The 23,900-nt window shown below is 36.9% G+C and overlaps 1 protein-coding gene across 10 annotated transcripts in view; it reads right to left on the bottom strand.

The window, feature by feature from the left end:
• LOC107507009 (proteasome maturation protein-like) overlaps positions 1 to 23,900 on the bottom strand; it is a 175,245-nt gene that overhangs the window by 98,020 nt on the left and 53,325 nt on the right. For 9 of the 10 annotated variants that reach the window (XR_004950576.1, XR_004950577.1, XM_036219758.1 and 6 more), the window contains exon 2: positions 9,665 to 9,785. The exons of the other annotated variant lie outside the window; for it this stretch is intronic. The gene's annotated coding sequence lies outside the window, so the exon portion shown is untranslated. The remainder of the gene's footprint in view (positions 1 to 9,664; positions 9,786 to 23,900) is intronic. 10 annotated transcript variants of the gene reach the window in all.

Genomic DNA, 23,900 nt, shown 5'->3' on the forward strand with positions numbered 1-23,900 from the left:
TAAAAGATAAGATCTTGAAAATAGACAGAAGAAAACACCACCTAACATGATAGAAACAGTGATAGCAATGATGGCTTACTTCTCATCAGAAATAAGGAAGACCAAGAGAAAATTGTGAAGGATTATGGTAGACAAAAGATGCGAAAATTTCTTGGGTACTCCTCCCATTGACAAACCCCCCCCCCCCTATTTTGAATCTGAGTGGACTATATAATATGATGATCAAAAGAATATGGTAGAAGTGATGTTGTATACATTTATAACCTGATTCTTAAGAGAATGGCCACTTCTCAACTCTTGAAACACTTGCTCCTGAAGTCGTGAGGTGTCAGATAAAAATCCAATTACCTTGCCCAAAAGATCATGTGGATATAGTCCATGATTTGGGAGAAGTATGTAGCTGAGCTCCGGCTTCCATACATTTTACTAAGGTGACAGGCATTTGAATGAAATCATCTTAGAACATCCTGACTAGGCCATCCACAGCTGTATACCACCAAGTGACCACAGTCAATGCCACATGAAGCAAAAGCATCACTCATCCAAGCCTTGCCCATAGTTCTGAACAATGAATCCATTTACTATAATATAAAAATGGATATTATTTTAAAACACTAGGTTTGGCAGGGGTTTATGAGGTAAGAATAGTTAACCAGAACAATATTGTTAAAGTAATAGAAGAAAATTTAAAATCTTTCAATCCAGAATTCTACATCCAGCAAATGTATCCATTAAAAATGAAGGTGAATTTAAGACATTTTCAAATAAGAAAAATGAAAATTATGTTGCCAGTAGACCTACACTACAAGATATGTTAAAGTCCTTCAGACTTAAGGATTATGGCATCAGACAGAAAACTAATTTATAGCTAAGAATACAGAGCCCTAAAAATGATAAATATAAAAGCTTATTTGTTTTTCCTTAATTTTTAAACAACATGACTGTTTAAAACAAAAATGCTAACACGAAGTTTTGGGGTTTATTTCATATATAGATGTAATATAATTGACAATAAAAGAAGAACATATGGATTGAATAGAAAATAAAACACAAAATGACAGACAAAAATACAGCCATATCAATAATTACATCAAGGATAAATGGACTAACTGTGTAATTAACAGACAGATTGACAGACTGTATGACAAAGCAAGATCTAATTATATGCTGCCCATAATAGGTACTCTTTAAAGGTAAAATGGCAGATAGGTTAAAAGTAAGAAAAATATGTATGCTATACAAACAATAAGCATTAGAAAGCTGGAGTAACTATATTAATATCAGACAAACCTGACTTTAAGAAATTTAAGAATTATTATGAGATAAAAAGATAAATTTCCTAATGTTGAAACAAGTCAATTAATCAGAAAAGTATAACAATCATATTATGTGTATGTACCTACTTAACAGACAAAATATACAAAGCAAAAACTGACCAGTTGCAGATTTTAACATATTTCTAGCTATTGAGAGAAAAACTGCTAAAAAAACAAAATTGGTAAAAACATAAAAATGCTGAAGAACACTATTAGCCACTTTGACCTAATGACATTTATAGAACACCTCAAAATGTAAGAATGCGTGTTATTTGCAAGTACACATGGAACATTACCAATATAATCCCTATATACTGAGACATAAAATGCCTCAATTAATATCAAAAGTTTGGAATCTTACAGGGTATATTCTCTAACCATAAAAAACTAAATTAAAAATCAATATTAATAAGATATCAAGAAAAGTCATCAAATACTTGGAAATTAAACAACAAGCTCTAAATAATCCAAAGGCTTAAAAAGCACAGAGAAATTACAAAATATTTTTAGTAGAATGACAATTAAATTACAACATACTATATTTATGGGGTACAGCTAAAGAAGTGCTAAAATGGAAATTTATAGTGCCAAATAGCTACATTAGATAAAAGTTTACAATCAATGATCAAGTTCCAATTTTGAGGTTAAAAAATAATTAATCCCAAATTGAATACAAGGAAGGAAAAATAAAGAGCAGAAATCAACGAAGTGGGAAAAAAATGCTTGATCTAGAAACTGCAAGAAAAAAAGATAATAACAAAAATTACTAATATCAGAAATAAAAGAGAAGTTACAACTATAAATTACACAGACATTAAAAAAAATAATTTCATGCCAATTAATTTTATAATATAGATGAAATGAATAAATTTCTTATAAAATACACAATTTAACAAAATGAGACCAGATGATATAGAAAACCTGAATAACCCTGTACCTATTACAGAAATTAAATTCATGATCAAAAGACTTCCTATAAAAACAACTCCAAGCCTAAATTTTACACCAATGAATTCCTTCAAACATTTAAGGAAGAAATGACACCAGTCTTTTATAAACTCTTTTAAAATATTGAGAGAAAGGGAAGAATTCCTATATCATTTTATGAGACTACCTTAACCATGATACCAAAGTCTGACAAAAATATTACAAGAAACAAAAATTACAAAATAATAAAATTAAATGAACATACATATGAAAATGGTGAAAAATTATCTTATTTTAAAAAGATAATACAGTATGACCAAGTAAAACTTATCTAGGAACAGAAGGTTGGTTCAACATTTGAAAATCAATCAATATAACTGACTACATTATTAAAATAAAGGAGAAAAACATAATAATTTCATTGAATACAAAAGACACCTGACAAAATTCAATACCCATTCATGATAAAAGTTCCCAGCAAACTAGGAATAGAGGTCAACTTCCTAAATCTGATAAAGGACATCTACAAAAAACCTACAGCTAACATACTTGAATGCTTTTCCCCTAAGATCAGGAACAAGGAAATTATTTTACCATTTTTATGCAATATTGTACTAGAGTTTCTAGCTAGTGCAACAAAGAAAAAAGTAAGCGGTATATAGATTGGAAAGGAAAAACTAAATCTATCTCTATTTACATATGGCATTAATTGTGGATGCAGAAAAACCTAAAGGATCTGCAAAGCAACTACTAAAACTTTAAGTGAATTTAGTAAAGTCATGAATACATGTAACAACATTCGTAAATCTTAGACATAATTCATATTATGTAAAAGAAGCCAGACACAAAATCTACATAATGTATGATCTCATTTATATAAAATCTTAGAATAGGCAAGATTATACAATGGTGAAAAAAAATGAAAACATATTGCCTTGTAGGAGGGGATTAACGGGTAATGGACAGAAGGAAACCTTCTGGAATGATGGAAAAGTTTTATATATTGATAGAAGTGTGGAGCATATAAGTGAATGTATTTGTCAAACTCATTAAATTGTATATTTTAGGTTTTGCATATCGCTGTATTTAAATTTCATCCCCCCAAAAGAAAAAGAACTCTATCCAAATATTGAACACTGGTTAGTAAATTTGCGTTTTTCAGTTGTAGGGATTAAAAATTCTAAAATTAATTTGTGTGAGTTTAAGCAACTTAATAAACATATTTAAGGTTTGAGCAAATGAGTGTATATATTGATCATAATGAGAGCCATATTTCTCTTGGTAGTTAAAGGGAGTTACCAATCAAAAGGAAGAAAACAAGACTGCATACCTTGAGGTGTTGGGTTAAAATTGAGAGTAGTAGTATGACCTAGTGGAGATAGGTGATAGATAAATCTATATAGATAATTAAATTAGAGCGGGAGATTGAAAGACAAAGAGTGAGATAGGCAGAAAGAAAAGAAAAAAGAGAGAGAAAGACAGATACCTCTTAGCTACAGAGTTGAGGAGCTAGGGCAGGGAATTACAGGATATGTAGGACCACTTCCTGTGCCAGAAATTAAGGAAATGCTCAAAGAATAATTGGATCATATCAAGAGCCAATTTGAAGACGTTTCCTCTGGCAAAATTTGGGACAATGAATGTATCAAATTAAATCATGACAGTAAATAATTATAACTGTTGGAATAAAATTAAAATCCACACAAACTATATTAGTTTCCTAGGACTGCTATAACAAAGTACAACTGAGTGTAAAAAAAAAAAAAATGTATTGTCTCACAGTTTGGGAGATTGGAAATCCAAAATCAAAGTATCAGCAGGGCTATGCTTCCTGTGAAGCCCCAAAGAAAATCCTTCTTTACTTCTTTTTAGCACCCGTGTAGGTGGTTTGCCAGCACCATTTGGCATTCCTTGGCTTGTAGATACATCCCTCTGACTCTCCATTTTCACATGACATTGTCTTTGTCCAAATTTCCCCTTTTTATAAAGACTCCAGTGACATATGATAAAGGCCCAAACTAACAACCTCATCTTAACTTGGTTAAATCTACAAAGACCTCATTTCCAAATAAGGCCACATTCTCTTAGGACTTTAACATATCATTTGGGGAGCTGAGGGAGGCACAACTCAATCCACAGGAAGTACGTACTGCAATGAAAACATAAGTAAATGGTGGATAAAGTAAAATTCTTCTTTTAGTAGAAAGCCAACTGATAAATATAGAGGGAACTACAGAAATAGAAAGTCATCAATAAATGCTAAAACTAGTGGGCACATTCTGATGTCATGGGATATTAAAGTCTTAGAATATCTCTGCTCACTACACTTATTAATTAAAGGGGGGGAAATGTTACCTTAACAGCAGAGAAACCTGGTGGACACCATTTGAATTACGTGATCAAAGTTAACATCACCATTGCTGGGATAAACAGCATCTTGTGCCTCCTAATATAATCCTCTGAGAAAGACACATCACCTCAGTGGCATTCTTGCCAAAGTACATAACCTCAATCAAATGATGAGGAAACATTCAATAAATCCATAATGAAGGACATACTACAAAATAAGGGCCTAAACTCCTCAAAAAATGTCAAGATCAAGAAATACAGAAGGCTGAAGACTCACTTTAGAATAAAGGCGACTAAAGCAACATGATAATTAAGGAATGCATAATCCTAGATCAGATCCTGTACTGGAAAAAGAGATAAGTGAAAAAAGCGTCTTAGGAAAAACTGACAAAATTTGAATATGAACTACAGACTACATAATAGTATTGTATCAATGTTAAATTTCCGTGCTTTTGAAAATTGCACTGTGACTATCTAAAAGAATGCCCTGTTCTTGAGAAATATATATTTAACTATGTATTCAGTACAGTTCAGAAAAGAATAATATGCATATCTGTAGAATATAGAAATTTTAAGTGTGACAAAATATAAATATTTAGTAAATCTGGGTAAAGGAGTACACAAATGCTTCGCACTATTCTTACAACATTGAGTTAAGCTTGAAATTATATTAAAATTAAATAAAATCAGAACAAAAACTAAGGTGAAGGTAAGAGAGGTAGAAGGAAATCAGTGAGTATCATTAAAACATGGAAGGAAACATTTCAGTTTAAAAAGTAATGTTTCTAATGTCTTGATGGTTTTCAAAACCTTTCTTTAAGCTTAGCATCTTAAAAGAGTAGTATCTCTTGAGGAGGAAAATATTTATCAAAAATTCAAAAATCCTGCATTTCAAAACCAAATAAATTAGAATAAAATTAGATGTATTTTTAATAATGGGAGAATGATCTCAATCTAACAATATTATTTCTCTATATACCTATTGCCCTGCCTATCAGTTCATTGGTCAATCTCTATATATGCATATAGAACTGACTGAAATAATATTCACTAAATGTTATACTATGTTACTTGTAATTTTGTCCATCTTTGTACTTTTCATACTAATTTTGATAGTAAGCGTGTATCATTTTTATCAAAAGTAAAGCACATATCCTAACAGATATAATGGCATTTACATTACATTTACATTTCAATTCTCAAAACATAATGATATTAATTTTAATTTGATAAAATATTAACATGCTAAAGTCATTTCCAGTTCTATAAACAAACTAAAAAACCAACACAAAGTATCTGCTCCACATTTCAAGAGTAATGAGTTCAATCATGTTAAGGTTATAATTTTGTTAGTCTATTAATTTTTTTCCTCTCAATGCAACTAGAAATTAATTCTTTGTCAGTCTTAACAATTAGTGTTCTTATCTTTTTTTCTGAAATAAAGATGACATTAGATCAAAATCTTTTCATTTTTCTTCTTTTAAAAAATTCACAGTAATAGCTTAGTCGTGACAAGCATATGATAATACCATCTGCATAGAAAAATAAAATTCTGTGATTTCACAACCATTCCTACTAACTACCTCATTGGATATGTAGCTAACTTAAAAGTCCTCTCTTACATTTATTCTGAAGCTTTCTTTATTTCAGTTTTCTCCCACATTCCCAGCTTCTCTCAGAACATCCTCTGTATGCCTATACCCTATTTCTTATTCTCCGGAAATGTCTTAAAGTCTCAAGATTCTCCTCGAAGACATGAAATCTTAAGGTCAAGAAAACAGGCTTCTGAGGAGTGACGTGGTAGACTATATTGCTGTTCATCAATATTCACTGCCCCTCCCTGTGGAATGACTAAACTTACTTAGCCTGTTGAACTCAGGCATGTCCATGTAACTTGCGTTGGCTGTATAGACAGAAGCAAATTATTTACACCTATGTACTCACACCTACTGTTTAAGAGCAAACAAAAGGTAAGACATAAGTGTGGAATTTCCTTCTTAATTATGAAGATTCTACTACACTTTTTTCCATATCAGTTCTTTTACATTGTGTCTCAAACTGGGAATCTTGTAAATTTTGCCTTTCTTGGTTTATATCTCAATCAGATTTTGCAGTTTATTGGACAGTAGTAAATTTAGCTATGTGACTACTCTTCAACAGGAAGGGACAAAGGGAACACACTTTCTGATTCATTGATGCTTCAGAGAAGTGGTGAGACATATCCATGGGATATGGTTGCATTGGAAAATGCACTTGAGATGAAAAGTCAGCCTGCCTTCCTAGGGCTCTGTTGGAGTTTATCTTCAAACTGTCCTCCTGACACCTTGCTTCCCCAGAATGTGGGAAGCACCTAACCCTAGGAAGGACTATGAAGAAAGACCTACTGATTTAGGCCAGCATCAGGGAGAAAGCAAGAACTTCACAAACCAATCATATGTGAGAAGCAGTGACTGAAAGCAGACGTCCAGAGTCTCAGAAGCTTGGAGCACAGAAGAAAACCAAGAGACTCGAATGAGAAAATGGAGGGCAAAGCTGTTGTAACTTAGCTCCATAGACTCAGGGGTGAGACATCATAGTTTTCTTAGCCACACAGAGCAAGACAGGGAAGAGCGAAATGAGCCTGAGAAAACTAGCTCCAAATGCGATGATAGATTAAGAGCTGGAAGCCAGGCCTGACAAAAGGGCAGAGTTCCTGACCATGCAAGCAGGATCTCAGCCTGAAGAAGTTTCAAGCCCTGGCCAAGAGGAGCCAGGAGGATTTCAGAATGATAAGAGGGTAGAACATGTGGGCAAAGCAACCAGTCCAACATCTAGGTGGTGGGTAATACTCAGGAATAAAGGGTAGTATTATATAGTATAGTTGCCTTAAATAAATACATATATGCCTTACTGTTAAAGTGTACAGCTAAAACTTAGCTGTACCAATGTCACCATAAAATTAATTAATTAGTTAATTAATTTTTAAAAAGTAATAACCTAGAGTACTAGAACTGCTCCAAGAAGGAAAAGGAAGCCTATAATTAAAATTGAGAAGGATGGGACCACAGTAGCAGATGTCAAATACATAGATAGTGCCAGATACATAGTAGGGCTTCAGCTGATGACAGGCATATTCATTATCATTGTTTTAACTAGAGCTAGGTCCCACTCCCTATGGGGTAATCATAGATCTTTACACTGACTGGTTTCCATATTCAAAGCCTACAAGAGAATGGCCTGCCTGGGATTTTGATCCCAAAATTACTTTCTTGATGGCAAAAACTTTGAAACAGAATTTCAAGATTTCTGCTGGGTCTTTGTGTACTGAGACGATAACTATAATATGTCCATGCTCTCTTCAAAAATCAGATTCTCTTCGTCTGAGTATGCCTTCAACTGTGAGTCCAGCACCTAACGATGTTGCTAAGGAAGATTAAATCAAAACACACTAGTAAGCCTTGGGATTATCTATGGATTTCATTTGTGGGGACTTTATTTCCTCCAAGTAATATTGGTACCTGAGAGACGCCTGCTCAATATGTTGTGTTTATGATATATGAGCCTTATGATATATGGGCCAAGGAAAGAAACACAGAACTTGTTTGTGGTGGAATTTAATAGTCTTTAGTTCCACTAGCGTGAACCCCAGCTGCACACATGTATTTTGAAAGAATACGTAACCAAGGTAAGCTGAGTTTTTCTTTGCACAGCCTCAAAATGACTACCCTCTCCTCACAATGACTCCCATTCTCTATTTAATACAGATGATGTAAATGTTTGATTTCAACAGCAAACAAACAAAACCTAGTTAATGTGAGAATCTTTGGGGAAACTTCTTTGTGACAGAACTATCAGCCTGACATGCTGCCCGGAATTATATTTCATCAGGTGGCCAAGGCTTGAACTTGCTGCAGAACTGGCTTCTCTTCTCTCTTTGTGACAGTCAAAACTCCAAAGTGTCATTTCAATGCGTTAACCTATTGGTCAAGCAGAGCTAAGCAAGCCAATGGCAAAACCCAGGTAAACTACATGCTAGGAGGCAGATGCTATTGGTGTCAGAGACCACCAATGCCTATGGTTGTCCAACAACATGTGTAGATGCCTCGCTCCCCAGACAGAAGTGCAAAGGACATGGAAACAGCCAAGGGGCATGTGCTATGGATACCAATGCTACACCAACATAGAAAATTCATGTTATCTTTATAAGGTAGCAAGTTCAGAAAAGTCCTGAAGTCGGCATCTAGCCTTTTTTCTAAATCCCGCTAATGGTGAGTAGGATTGCAGAAAATCCTAAAACAGCCGTCGTTTTCTTTATATGGCCATTAATGGGCAACATGATGGGTTTAAGAAAACTTTGTTGGAAAATTTCCACTTTGAACAGCAAGGGATTAGGTGTCCATTCCAATTTCTTTCTCACTCCTTCCCTTTCTGAGAAGGGAGTTCACTCTCAAATTGAAAAGCAAACAGCCACAAAAGCATTTCTAGGTACAAAGCCACTGGGTATGTTCTGGCCTTTAGGTAGAGTCTCGCAGGTTTCTAACCACAGCCGGTTTTATGTTCCGTGCATCAATCCACACGCGTGATTGTTACCGTACACCTGTATGTCATTTGGAGGTTCACCCAGCTCAAGCAAATTATATTTTAAAGCTGCACTGATAAAAAAAAAAAAAAAAGTTCAGGGAAAGGGATTTCCTAGCTCTCAAATAAAAATGTGCAGTGGAGCGCTTACTAAGTAAACAGAAAACATGGGCAGCTGAGAAATCAATTTAGCTGAACAAACAATGTTCCATGTAATGAACTACTAATTATCCTTTTATGCCATGTCAGTCTGAGTGATTACAGAGCTGTGCAGTTTAATTTGACGTTTGAGCATTGCCTTGCTCCATTAGCTTCATATAAAGCTACAACACATTCAAAAAAGGAGGGGGGTTCTGTATTTATCTGGAACTGAGTAAGCACCTGTATTAATAATAAGAGGAGCATCTCAGAATCTTTTTAAAAATATGTTTTTAATATGAGAATAACTAAAGCATGGGGAACCCAAGGGAGTGAGGAGATCAAATCAGATGCCATAGGGTCAGTGGATGACATACCTTGAAGCGGTGACATGCGCTGGGCTCATCGCAGTAACTCAGCTCCAGCAACTGAAAATGCTGCTGCATTCACACTAAAGCCTGTCGCATTCTCAAGCTCAGGCTCCAATCGGCCGCAGGACTGAGGAGCAAAACCAGCAAGAAGATGCAGAGTGAGAGGGTCAGAAGAGGAAGAATCATTTTCCAACTGTACTCATTCGATTATACAGATTCTTTTTTTTAAACGAACCTATGTTGTAAATAAAAATATGGCAGAGAAAGAACATGGGTCAGAACCCTTCACTTTACCTGCTTTTCACATCCTATCACATAGTGTAATGGCTAAGGGAAGAAATGGCAATCTGGGACTATTTAAAAATTCCATCCCATTCAAAAAATTCACATTGAGTTCCTGCCACGTGCAAGTGCTAAGTGTTATGGAAGATGAAGAGCACAATCAAGATATAATGCATGTATGTCCTTCAAGGCTGGTCAGCATTTAATACTCGGGCCATTTTCTATTTCTCCATATCATTGAGCAAGAAAAACTATCCCTCATAAGGCAGTGCTCTCGGTTTTGGCTGTACACCGGAATGACCTGGAGAACTTCAAAAAAAATCGATCTCTGAATCCCATACCCAGAGATTCCAATCTGGTCTGGGGTATCATGATTTTTAAAGCTCCTCAAGTGAATCTAATGGGAAGCCACTTGCAATCCACTCCTATGTTGACTAAAGTTGTATCCTTAAATTATGCCATTTACTCAATCCATAAATATTTACTTGGGAGGCACATAGGTGGTATGGGAAAGATATACAGTGTATAAAATGGTCTCCAAGGGAGGGAAGAATCACCCACCTTTTCAGAAAACGTTACAGCTAGAATTGTTCAGCACTTGAAAAAGAATGCTCCCAACCAGTGCCCATCATCCTTCTGAGGTGAGGTTCTCCCATCTCTGTTTAACCCATGGGAAAGGAGGCTTGGCAAGATTAAGTGGCTTGAGTGAGGTTTAGTAAAAAATGGGGATTTAAAAGAATCAAGAATTGTAGAGCCAGAGGAGATCTCAGAGGTGACTTAATTCAAACTCTTTGTTTTTGAATTAGGAGATTCCCTGAGTTCCAGAGAAATTGTGACTTGACCAGCCAATGGTCAAATAGCTTTTAAAACCCTAAGACTGAAACCTAGTTTCCCAATTCCCAGTTCATGGTTTTTATCTGAACAATACACTGCACCTCTAAATGGTCAGCTCTGGTCACTAGACAACTGAACGCAGGATATTCAGTAAGAAAAAGGGTTCCATACATCACTTGTTTTAGCCTTACATCGGACTGATTATTAAGGAAATAAATCTATTGCTTGGCACTTGATTTGTAAGCTAGTTAAGAAAAGTAAGTAAATAGAAAAATACTGTCAATTAAACCTATGATAAAGAGACTCTTCCAGGACCCCAAACCCCAGATCCTTAACCAATTGCATATTAAGGTCTACTCTTTTTCCATAGCTACATCTAGCATACTTAGATAAATATGTCTTCTATTACTAAACAAGTTTGGGGTTCTTAATCTTGGATGCACATTCAAATCACCTGATATGCGATTGAAAAGTACCTATGCCTGGCCACATCACCAGGAATTCTGATTTAATTGGTCTGAGGCAAGTCTGGGCATCCGTATTTTTCAAAGCTCCCCAAGTGATTCTACTGTGCAGTGGGTTGGACTACTGACTCCAGGAGCTGCCCTCAAATATGCTGGACCGCTGATGGTCCTCAGGTGGTCTCCTTCCCCCTTAGCAGATCAGGGCGAGAGGAGGCTCGCATACTCTCCTCCATGCTTTCCCTCCTCCAGGCTCTACCATGCTTCGTCTCTGACCTTCCAACACAGAAGGCAGTGTCTCAAAGGAAGACAGGATCCGGCCTCATTTTAAATCACCGCTTTTTGTTTTTTTTTTACATTCTACAAAATACCTAGCCAATATTCCTCAAAATTATGAAGCTCATGAAAAAAAAAAAAAAAAAAAAAAAAAAAAACAAGGAAAGACTGGGAAACTGTCCCAGGCATAAGAATATGTGACAAATAAGTGAAATATAATATCCCAGACTGGATCCTGGGACAGAAAAAAAAAAAGACTAATGAAAAAACTGATAAAATCCAAATGAAATCTAGAATTATATTAAAAGTAACAGGTCAATATTGGTTTCTTTCTTTAGACAAACGTACCATGATACTGTAAGATCATAACATTAGGGAAAACTGAAACTGGGTGAGGGGCATAAGGGAACACTGTACTATCTTTGCGACTTCTCTGTAAATCTAAAAATATTTCAACATAGAAAAAAGTTTATTAAGATAAAAAGTAATTTTTTAGGAGCACTGAACGAGTTTAAGAGATTCCTTACCTCACCTAGTTTTAATCATGACACCATTTACCTTTGCCTTCAAAGCATTATCCTCTGCTAGTATGGCATATGGTCTGTATTTGAGGATTTTGTCCTTAACTGTGTTGTCTTTGAACTAGTCCCCAGAGGTTAGAAGTTACCACTAACAATTCCATCAGTGCTGTATATTAATCATGCAAGGGAAAAGAGGACTGTAGCATTAGACCTCAACAAATCTCAACTCTAAAGAACACAGCCTGGCTGCCATGGTCTGATACATGAAGCCGCATGGTTGAGCCAGCATAACACAGTGTTTCCATTGTGTTGGCAGCACCATTTTCACTGTCATGTTCTTACCACACTCATATGCATATTTTATGAACTCACTGACTGCAATGTGTTCTTTACATCATACATATGTAGTCTCCAAGCACATTAGAAACAGCTGCTGCACAAATCCCTGTCTGTTTTCCCAGCCTATAAGCCTAGTTCCCAGGTCTGTCTTCCAAGATACTTCCACTTAAGAAAAAAATGAATTAACTATTATCAAGTGGTGTTTTGCTACTGGATCCCCAAGATGATCTCCATGAGGGTTCACTGAAGCTGAAAAAAGTCTAACTTCCACACAGAAAAAGGGAGCCATCTTCACTTCTAGTCAGTCCAAAGTGAAGCCAGCTTATGGCGACTGCTGCAGCTTTGTCGCTAAAAATACAAATCCACTTGGTTCTGATCTGAGGCCCACTAGTATCATACCACCTCATCCCACAGGCAAAGAATGCTCTAGGAGCCTCCTAGACAGTGCTTCTGGGAGGTGAAACAAAAAATAGGAAGCTAGGAAGAACAGATGCTGAAGTGAGGCTTTAAAAAAAAAAAAAAAGGACCTTTTATCTAATTGGGTGTGTTCTTCTGTCCCCAAAACAGTATGAGCTACCTCAGCTTTGACCACCCTGCTAGGAAAATGTTTTAAATCAGTCCCCTCCATCAGGCCTCCTTCTGGTTTTCATGTGGCCAGGATAGGATTTCCATTACACTATGTTCCAAGTTGGAACCTAGAGTCTGGGTGGTTCTGCATTTGGCCTGTGCTCAAACTTGTCCTTCCACTCAGCCTCCCACATCCTTGTGTTGCTTCTGTGTTGCTCTCTATTTCTCCACTACATTACAAACCCCCATGGAGGAGAGAACCACGTCTTATTGGTTTTTGTGTCCCTTGCTATGCCTACCACAATGCAAGTGTTCAACAAATGTTGGTGAAATATATTTTGTAGTTCTTTAAGTGGCAAGGCTCCCTATGGAGCTGGTTGAGGGCCGTAGTCCCTGTGTCACACCAGTGTGAGGGTCACAGCAGTGCTCAGTCAGAACCCAGCTGGAGGACCCTACATTTCTCCTGGAAAGGGTAAGGGTTGATTCACTGGAGTCTGAGGCAGTGCTAACAGCACCTCAGAAGTATGTACCAGAGAGCAAATTTTCCCTCATCTTTAAGCCATAGGGAAGTTAAGGTTAGAAATTTTATTCATGATGCAGAATTCATTAGCTGAAAAGTAATGGTACAAGTAGACCTCATAAAGGAGACACACAATACAAGGGCATGTCCTGAAGGCCAAGGTCTTTTAGCATGATGATACACAGGTGACTTGTGAGTAGGGGCGGGCCACATCGTTCACAACTATATGGTCTTACCAACAGCAAAACACAACAAAACCCGGAGGAAACACAGTCTTTTATGTGAAGTTGGTGCAACATCTTCCAACCTGAGTGACGGGAATTAAAGGAAGGCCTCTCTCGTCTATCGCACCCATGCCCTAGCCCAGCATGATAAGTTTTAGTTCTATACTCTAGGGCTTTCCCAAAAAGCCATCTCCTTGTGGTCCTTCCCTACAGAGCCGCCCATCCACTCAAACTTTTCTCTTCACATCTTTTTTGTTTTTAAAACATTCTGTTTCCTCCCACCAGGGTCTCCTTGGGCTAAGCATCCAGGTGGCTTGTCAGTCAACAGCAATAAGCATTTATGTTCCTGGACTCTGAAGGTGGAAAGGTAGAAAGAATAGAAGACCCTTGGTAATTACCTGCCTCAGGAAAGGGTATTTATGAATTAATCACACCCATCATACTGCCATGATTAACATCTTGCTAGCATATCTCCTTTATGTCATTAAGCTAAAATGATTCAGAGTCCTTCTTTACCTTAAATCTTGCTGCTTTCTTGTTTACAAAAACTCCCCTTGTATTTTCTGTATATATACATATGTGTGTGTATGCATATATATACACACACACATATACATATACACATATATCTTGCTTTGATATTAAACTTCCTTTGAGGAAAGACTCATGTCCCTAATATTTACTTGGTATGTTCTGGGATCCCACAAAGGGAGCAAGAAGGGAAAATACCTGAGAAAGTCTGTGCTTTTAGTCCAAATACATAACATTGTAGATTTTTCATAAATCCTACATAAGAGACCTGTAAAAAATCATGTTGGCCATTTTTTGGCAGCCAAAATCCAACAAAGTCTGAATTGTTTTACTCATTATTTTCATGTCTTAAGTTAAAATTCTTCTCTATTTAGAAGTGTAGGCATGCATGTATAGTCTTCAGTCAAACTGGAAAATTGCCTTCTCTTCTAATTTGGCCTATCCTTTCTGGCCTTGTATTAAGCAGATATTTTCTGAGATTATGCTACATAACAAACAACCCCCAAAATCTCAGGGTTTCATAACAACTGACATTTATTTTACACTCACAGGTCTCAGCTGGGCTCATCTGGGCCAGTCTGGACTCAAACCAAGTCATTTTCTGGTCTGCTTCCATAAGTCTTCATTCTGGGTCCCAAGTTGAAGGAGCAACAGCTACCTGAGACATGTTTTTCTCATGGCAGAGGTAAGTAGTTCCAAGAGGGCTAGTGGAAACTCATCATGCCTCTTTTAAGGCCTGGAGTCACTTCTATCTACATTCCAATGGCCCAAGAAAGTCACAAGGCAAAGCCCAAAGACACTGAGAGTAAAGGAGTATGCTCCACCTCAAAAAGTTTGCATGATGAAATAAATAACTGCCGTTCAATGATCTAATCTACCACAAGCTTCTACAGCTTTATTTTTTTTTTTTTCATTATCGCATTTGGCTGAAATGCCTTTAAAATCCACAAACCTACATATTTAAATCTGGCCCCTCCTTTAAGTCCCAGTTCAAATGTGACCTCCTCCATCAAATTCTCCCTGGTGTCATGGGGCAGATGTAAGCATTTTTTTTCCAAATGCCATAATCTATATAGCTCCGATGGAGTTTATTACACAAAGAATTGCATTGCAGTCATTTGTGCATGATAACTCCTATGAAAGCCTTAGCATCTTAAAAAAAAAATAACTATAAACAATTCATTTTTTATTACCAACATCATCCAATACCAGACCCTCAGTATATGTTGCATAAAGAAATGAATACACATGTATGTGTACATGTGACTGTGGGGGTGGGTAGCTGTATAACAGAGAAAATACAATATAATAGTTAAGGGTTTCAAACTCTGGCAGCAGACAAACCTTGGTTCAAATCCTGTCTTCCCTTCTGTTTGGCCGTGTGCCCTCTGAGAAGGTGCTTAATTAAACCCTCTGTACCTCAGTTTCCTTAGCTACAAAATGGAGACTGTAATAATCCATGTAAACTGTTGAGCACAAGACAAGCACTCAATAAGTTCTGCTCTTTTAGTATTACTATATATACTATGGTAAAACATTATTTCTCTTATTATATACAACATGATAGAAATATTTTTTAAATAAATACATAATGACAGGGACTAAAAAGGAACATGTGTTAGGGTAGTAGGACTATAAGTAAAACATCCTCTTTTTTATTTCCTTCATGTATAATATGGTTTTATTTATACAATTAGAAAAATTAAACACTTATTTTCCTTGGTGTTTAGCCAACTCTGTGGTGGTGACACCCATATGGACCTACCACTCCATAAAAATGACTTTTTAAACAGATGCTACATTCCAGACCCATTATAAATACTTTTTTCTAATTCTCACAACCACCCTTCAGGGTAAGTAATATTATACCCATTTTACTGATGAGAAAGGTGACATCCTGAGAGGTTAAATTTTTTGTCCAGGGCCCTGCTGTTAGTAAGAGGGAAATATGGGAAACAGATAAAAGTCCTGACTCTGAAGTTCAGACTTCCTTCTCCACCCCACATTCCTGTTTGATCACCATTTCGAAAGTAATTAACAGTCTGAAAAACCAACCAGAGGCATAGAGACAAGTCTTGGTTTCTAATACCATTTCCCAATGAAAGACACCAAGGCTCCTTGGAAAAATGGCTGAATCTAGGACTGTAACAGGAAATATATAAAATAAGCCTAGAACATCTTTTGGTGCCAGAAAGTAATGGAGCACTCAAAAAATTTACAAAAAGAAAACACATACACACACAATGATATGGTGAGTCTAAGGGATGCAAGAGTCCAAAGCTAGAGCAATTTCAGCAACAAAAATAAATATTGGATTATAATCCAAAGTATAAAATAAATGTCCATGAGTCTATACTAATATAAGTAAATGACTGAATAAAGAAATAAATGAAGAGAATATATGAATTTCCCATGCAAAAAGCTGCCAAATAGTTTATGTGGATACCCCACCCTCAAGGAGGTAGCATATAACTCCCCACTCCTTGAGTGCAGGTTTCACATGGTAACGTCCTTCCAAAGAGTTCATTATGGAAAAGGGAGAAAAGAGTAACCTTTCATGGAGAAACCTAATAAACACTATCTCAGACAAGTGGTCAAGGTTAACATCAACAGTGATATCATACTGATAATATATACCCTTGATATGACGTGATGAGAATAATACTTCATCTCTATAGTCCTCTTCCTACAAACCTATAATCCCATCTAATTACAAGAAAAACATCAAACAAATTCCACTAGTAGGACATCCTACAAATGCCGACCAGTATTCCCCCAAACTGTCAAGGTCATCAAAACAAGGGCAGTCTGAGAAATTGTCACAACCAAAGAACTAAAGAGACCTGATGAATAAATGTAATGTGGTATTCTGGGTAGGATTCTAACACAGAAAGAACATTAGATAAAAACCAAAGAAATCTGAATAAAAAGATGAACTTCAATTAATAGTAATGTATCAATACTGGTTCACAGTTTGCAATTAATTGTTGCAAATGTACCATACTAATGTAATCTCTCAAGGGAAACTGGGTGTGAAGCATATGGGAACTCTCCATACTCTCTTCACAATTTTTCTATAAATCTAAAAAGTTTTATTTTAAAACAGAGCCTGGATGTGAAGACAAGTTCCAACTCTGGGATTGTCCCCAGAAGAACTTTAGAAAGTACCAACTAACAAAATGCTTGCACACCATCACAATGAATGCTGACTCACTCAACCAAGTGGATAGTCTATCTGGTGATCCTAAATGGACCTATTTGCCAAGTCATAAAGCAATTCATTCCGTGGTTATCTGATGAAATATACCAAATCCCCACTATTATATTTTTTCATGGCACACATTGTGAATAACCATTTGAGCAACTACCTGTTCAATGTCCATTGTTCCTATACGCAGGGAGTTCCAAGAAGGAAGGGACTTCTTTCATCACATATTCCCAGAACTTAGCAGCATGGCACCTACGAGGTGCTCAGTAATCATTTACTAAATGCGTTCACGTCACTGCAGTCTAGAGGAACAATGATCAACACAGCTCACCATTATCCATGGCGAATGCAAGCCTCGGCTTTCTGAAGACAGAGAGGCCACTGGGACAAATGCAGCTTCTCTTTCGTCCTTCCCAGTCTCTCCAAGTCCCCAAATACCATTATTTCTGAGCCTTTCAAACACGATCAGTGAGGAATTTTACCTCTTGTAATCAAATCTAGCCCTAGAAAACACTAAAGTTTCCTAAAATCCAAGGAAATGATAAGACCCACATATTTTCTTTTGTGTGGCCCATCTATTAGCCTAAGAATTGAGCCTATTCCAGGCATCACAAGGAAAACTTAAGACTCCTAAAAACCACAGGAAACATGTAGCCAAAAGCACTGTGGGGAAAACTGTAAGCATAAAACAGATTTCCTTAGGGGCGGTTGGTATTAAGTCTCTCTGGTACATCAATCTTCATTATTGTTATTTTATTCTATCAGTGCATTCCAGGTCACAGCAAGTTAGTAATTTTGCCGTATCTTTCACTGCCTGGCTTTATGTAAGTGCTGCTAAGAATAAAATTAAGCAGTGGGAGAAAAACATCAGTTTGGTGTCTAAATTTAGAAAACTTGATGAATAAATCTATTAAATTCATTGTGGGGAAGAGAGAAGAGCAAATCATTCCTTATTGGAAATATAAAATAAATAGAAAATAAAAGGTGATTGTCTTTCTAATTTAGAACAACAGATTTAAATGGAAAGCCCCCCCACCCTCTTTTATTTACAAATGAGTATATTGGTTGATTGTATATTTCCATTCATATAACCTTCGACTTGAATTTTTAAAAAGACACAATGGAAAGTAAGAAACCATGCAGAAAACAGTTACATAAATCCCGGATTCAGTATTTATTGGGAAGGAGTAGAACCTTTATGAGATCCTACTGATGTGATATAAATCATCATCTTCTGAAGATCATGGAAAGCAGGTGCCCCAACACTACACTGCAGACATCTGGCAGGCTTTTATCCTCACACTCCACCCTCCCGCTCAACATCTGGCAGCCCCTTCATCCCTGCACCCCACCCCCATCCCCAACTGCCTCCCAACATCTGCCACACACTTCTCTTAACCTCAGAAGCAAATCCAGTCAAAAGCTCAAAGCACAATGTTCCAAGGGTGGTGACCTGGAGTCACATGCTGGGTGGGGGTGGAACAGAGTTTGTTTTTATTTTTTTCCTAAACTTTAAATGAATACAGAATTTACTTAGAAGTATGCTTTCATGTCTAACTGGTTCTCACTGAGAAGCTTGTTTAAAATTGAAATCCATAGTTAACATTAACCTCTTTAAAAGTTTTATATCGCCTCGGGAATTGGAAGATACAATCAAAAATACAATGGGGAAAGAAAATTTTATGCTGATGACGTGTGTCTTGTGAGCAAGGAGGATTATTTCTGACAAGGAAAAAATGGACAAAACACCTATGTCTTCCCTGTGATGTACAGTTATAGTTAAAGAAAATGTCTTAAACCTAATCCAAAAATGTTTTGTAACTATTCAAGGTGCTATCTAAATTCCACATTTGTTTAGAAATTCCCTCTTAGCGCCTCCAATTCTTTATGGCACTTACTTGTTTGCAGAGCCATCTCACATGCAGTTTCCCCTGGTCCTGAACAGGAGGATAACCTCCTGGGTAGGCTGTCCCTGAAACATGTCTCCTCACCCAGAGCAAGTTACCTGACTTAGGTTTCTTAGTATCAAACTTTTATTGTGGGCTATATATACCACTCTAACAATTTGCCGTTTACCATTTCATGGTATTTCTCTTAAGGCTACAACTGAATGATTTAACTCCCCAACAATTTCCTCCTTCCCTTTGCTCTCACCCCTACACACTGACAATTCTTCATTCACTCTCTTCTTTAGACCAAATCCCCTATTACTTTCCCCCAAATGAAGATATGTTTGCTCTTTCTTTTTCAAGAGGAACATGGATAAAACCATGTAACCCCAAGTATGCTGGACGCAAGTGCATTCCTGAGGTGGTCTTGGCTTTTGATGAGATAGGTACTCCAAACTTGAAGCCACTCTGGGCTTTGGATGACTGCCAAACGCCTGGATGTATCACAGAGACTCTCCAGGCCAGAGCCCTATCAAAGCATTTTATCATTTTATTACACACTTAAATTAGTAATTACTTCTGGAGTATTATTTAGATTCTGTTGTAGTGTACAATTTCTTGCTTGAAAATTTAAATAGGTTTAGTGACTGTTCATCAGTTGAAATTCCTTGCACATATGTTTTTCTATTTTGCTCTCTATTAATGTTTTACTTTAGTCCCTAAGAATGCTATAAAACAAAGAGTTTTAACAACACTGTCTTCTCTTTTGATTGTTACCTGGAGTGAGGAATCTTTGTACTTATTAAAATCATAGGGACAATAAAACTAAGTTAGGTTGGAAGGAGACTAGAATCATAAATAGTATTTGCATGTCAAAGTTAGCAGGATGAAGATGATATGAATAAAGTCTACAGAGAGTACAAAACAAGCTGAACTAATAACATAGTATACTAGAAAGAGCATTTGAGTGAGAGAGAGCCTTCTAGTTCAAGTTCTCCATTATCTAGCTTTGTGATATTAGGCATGTCTTCTCATCTCGCTGGGCCTTGGTTTCTCATCTAGAAAAAGTAGGTTTGTCTACATACATTTGTATTAACTTTGTATCATTAAAAAAAAAAATTACTCACAAAAGTAGAGAGAATACTGTAATTAACTCAGCTTCAAAAATTATTCATATATCTTGTTTATGTATACTGCCTTAATTTCCCCCCATTCTTTCCTGCTGACATTTTTTAAAGCAAACCCTAGACATCATAACATTTCATCTGTAAATATTTAAATATTTCTAAGAGATAAAAACTTTTGCCTTAACTACATTGTCATCATTACATCATAACAAAACAACAAACCAAAAACATAACATACATTTAAACAATACTGTCTGTGATCCCTTCAACTCTAACATTTCAAGGCCCAAAGCCTCTCACAAGCCTCTAAGTCAACTATAGACACATAGTCCTAAAAACTGAAGCTTTTAAAAATCTGTTCTATAAATGAGGACGAGTTTTAGCATTTCTACCTGATAGCTTTGCTGATCTCCAATTCTGGGCTTCAAACCAAAGAAAAACTTAGCGAGGATTGAGTAAAGAGCCAACCTAAAGTCAGATGTTCAAAAGAAAACAGATTCCTCATAAAACATTAAATAACTAGAATTATTCTGACCATAAAGGAGACACACCTATAGAGTAAATCAGAAGCAAGAACTGTTCACTCGTTCATGCAACTTCTTCATTCATTCATTCAACAGTACTAACTAATTACGTGTCTTATGCCAGTGGTCCACAATCTTTTTGGCCCCAGGGACCAGTGCTCCTATGAGAATCTAATGACCGATGATCTGAGGTGAAGCTGAGGAGGTGATGCTAGCGCTGGGGAGCGGCTGCAAATACAGATGAAGCTTCTCTCGCCTGCTGCTCACGTCCTCCTTTGCACCCCAGTTCCTAACTGGCCTTGGATCAGTACTGGTCTATAGCCCAGGGAACCCCTGCCTTATGCCAAGGATGGTGGTAAGCAATGGGAATGCAAATATGAATATGACACAAAGCATCATCCACAGAAGTGTGGCAATAAGCTAGTCTCCATCTTTGATTATGGAAAAATAAATTACAATGGGACTAGATATATGCAGTGGAGAGACCAGCAAAATATTGAAGTGAGATTTCAGGGGACTCTGGGAATCTCCTCTTAGAGACAGGAGAATTTCATTTTTACTTAGGATGGTTCAAAGATGTATAGGATGGAAAATACTTTAAGTTATCCTGCTAAGATTTTATCATCCCTGACTTGATACTTTGGCAAAAAAAAAAAAAAAAAAAAAAAGGTAATAATATACAGGGCAAATACTATAATGATTACTATTACCTAAAATTTGTTTCTGTCTGATATTGAGAATTTTTCTATACATAAGGGTAAAATCACCCTGAAAAATTGAGGACTGCTTCTCTCTGAAATCGATAATGTAAGATTTAACCTAACTTTACCTCTCCAAACAGAGGTCACAGGTATGTATGTGAAACACAACTGGCAGATACAGAGGTTTATTAAAACTCATTTCCATCTTTCCCCAGTGTTCCTGCTACTGGACTATCAGACTCTATGATATGATAACTACAAAATTTATAAGTAGCAGGGTCACCACAGTAATTCTGATGTTAGGAGCTTGAAAGCCCAGTGACTGAGAAAGACCACATGAGGTAACTCAGACACTTGCAAAAAGGCAGCCCTGGGCCAACTAGTGCTATGAGAAATGTTTGTTCTGATTGATCCCTTCCTCTTCGCCTCTATCCTCAACCCATTGGCTATTGAAACCCTCTCTTAGATGAGGCTCTGGCTTCTAAATTTTCATTCTTCTCCTGCTTCTCACCCACCCCAACCAAAGAAATGCCCCAATTTACCCATAGTCATCCTTCATCATAAACCAAAATTTTTAAAGATAATATGGATATAAAAATAACTAAATTTGTTTCATCTCCCAGAATGCACATTTTCATGTTAATGTGGACCTCCTAATGCATCAGGGGTCATTAATGGAGAACAGAGGTGTGTCTAGGGCTGTAGTTACAAAGGGCTTTCAGATACATTATCCAATTTAACCTAATTACCATGGCAGCCTTGTAAGATATATATCATTTTACAGATTAAGAAACTGAGGTCCAAACAGACTGAGTAGCTATTCTATGATCACTCAATAGACAGAGGCAGAGTTATTTTTGATTTCAGAGCTCATCTCAACATCTGGAAATCTGAGCACTTATAACCTCTCTGGTAGAGCACCAATAGGACCATCTCCTGTTCAACTGCGAAGGAAGCAGCACTCACCCTTAAGTCTTGACTCTTTGCTACCAGTCCTCTAGATTTCTGATTCCAAATGCTCTGTTGGGTTGTGGTGATGGTGGTGTCGTCATCATCACTATTCACTTATTTTGTTTTGTTTCCACAATCTCAGCATGTTTAGGTCTCTTACCCTAAGTATCGTGGCTGTTTGAGTGCTCTATGGTACCTGAGAAGCACAGAGGCTTCCAAATGACATCACAAGGGCAGCTGCACACTCAACCGAAACACAGCCAGCTCTTCACGCGTTGGCTGTCGTATAAGAGGGTACATTCAACCACAGCAGAAGGAATGTCTTGGTGTCTGGTGCATGAATGAACAACTTTGGCACCCTTGGTTGCCTTGGTCAGAGATTCATAAATATTAAAGTAAATAAGTCATGTAGATGCCAAACTGAGATGAGTACTACTGGATTAGCCAATAAGTGAAAATAGGGGTAGTCAGACCTTTATAAAGCAGACAGCACTAATACCATCTAGCGTCCACTGAGCTGCTTCTGGCTTTCACTGCACACAGAGCTTATGATTAAGGGAACCTAGCTAGATTCATGTACATCCAAATTTGTGTGATAACACACCCTCTTCTACAGGTATCTGTGGTCGAATCCCAGATCTCATTAGCTCTGTGATACTGAATAAGTCATTTACCTCACTGGGCCTCAGTTCATTCACCTGTAAAATGGGGGCGCTAAGAAGAAAAGGACTAGACTGAATGAAAAATTCTATTTTTCACACTGCCCAAGTGATACTGTACTATGTTCTCTCCTGGAAGAACATAACTTTGCACAGAGACCAAATGGTACATGTACTGTAGTCAGTCAATCTGGGTTCAAATCCTAGTTCTGCCACTTACTAGGTATGTGTACTCAAACAACTTACTTAACTTTTCTAAGACTCAGTTCTGTTATCTATAAAACAGAAATAATAATTACTAGAAGGCCAAATGAAATAACATGTAAACTGATGAGCAGAGTGCTTGGCATACAGTAAGTGCTCAATAAGTGTTAGTATCAGTGCATGTTTCTCATTCTTTACTGTCAACAGTCCACAGATTCATGTGCATCAAGAATGGAAATGATTCCTTCTGCCCTTTAAGCCTTCCGGTTTCTGTGTAAACCTGGAAAAATGGTTCTCCAGTTCACAAATTCAAAACAGTCTGATTAAAAACTTTCTCTGCCTCATTGTGGAACCTCATTTGCTGTGATGCTGCATTCAAGTAGCTCTGAGCTGGTTGACTGGGCACCCACTATGTGTCAAACAC

This window comes from Rousettus aegyptiacus, unplaced genomic scaffold, assembly GCF_014176215.1.
Source record: "Rousettus aegyptiacus isolate mRouAeg1 unplaced genomic scaffold, mRouAeg1.p scaffold_m13_p_4, whole genome shotgun sequence".
NCBI lineage: Eukaryota > Metazoa > Chordata > Mammalia > Chiroptera > Pteropodidae > Rousettus > Rousettus aegyptiacus.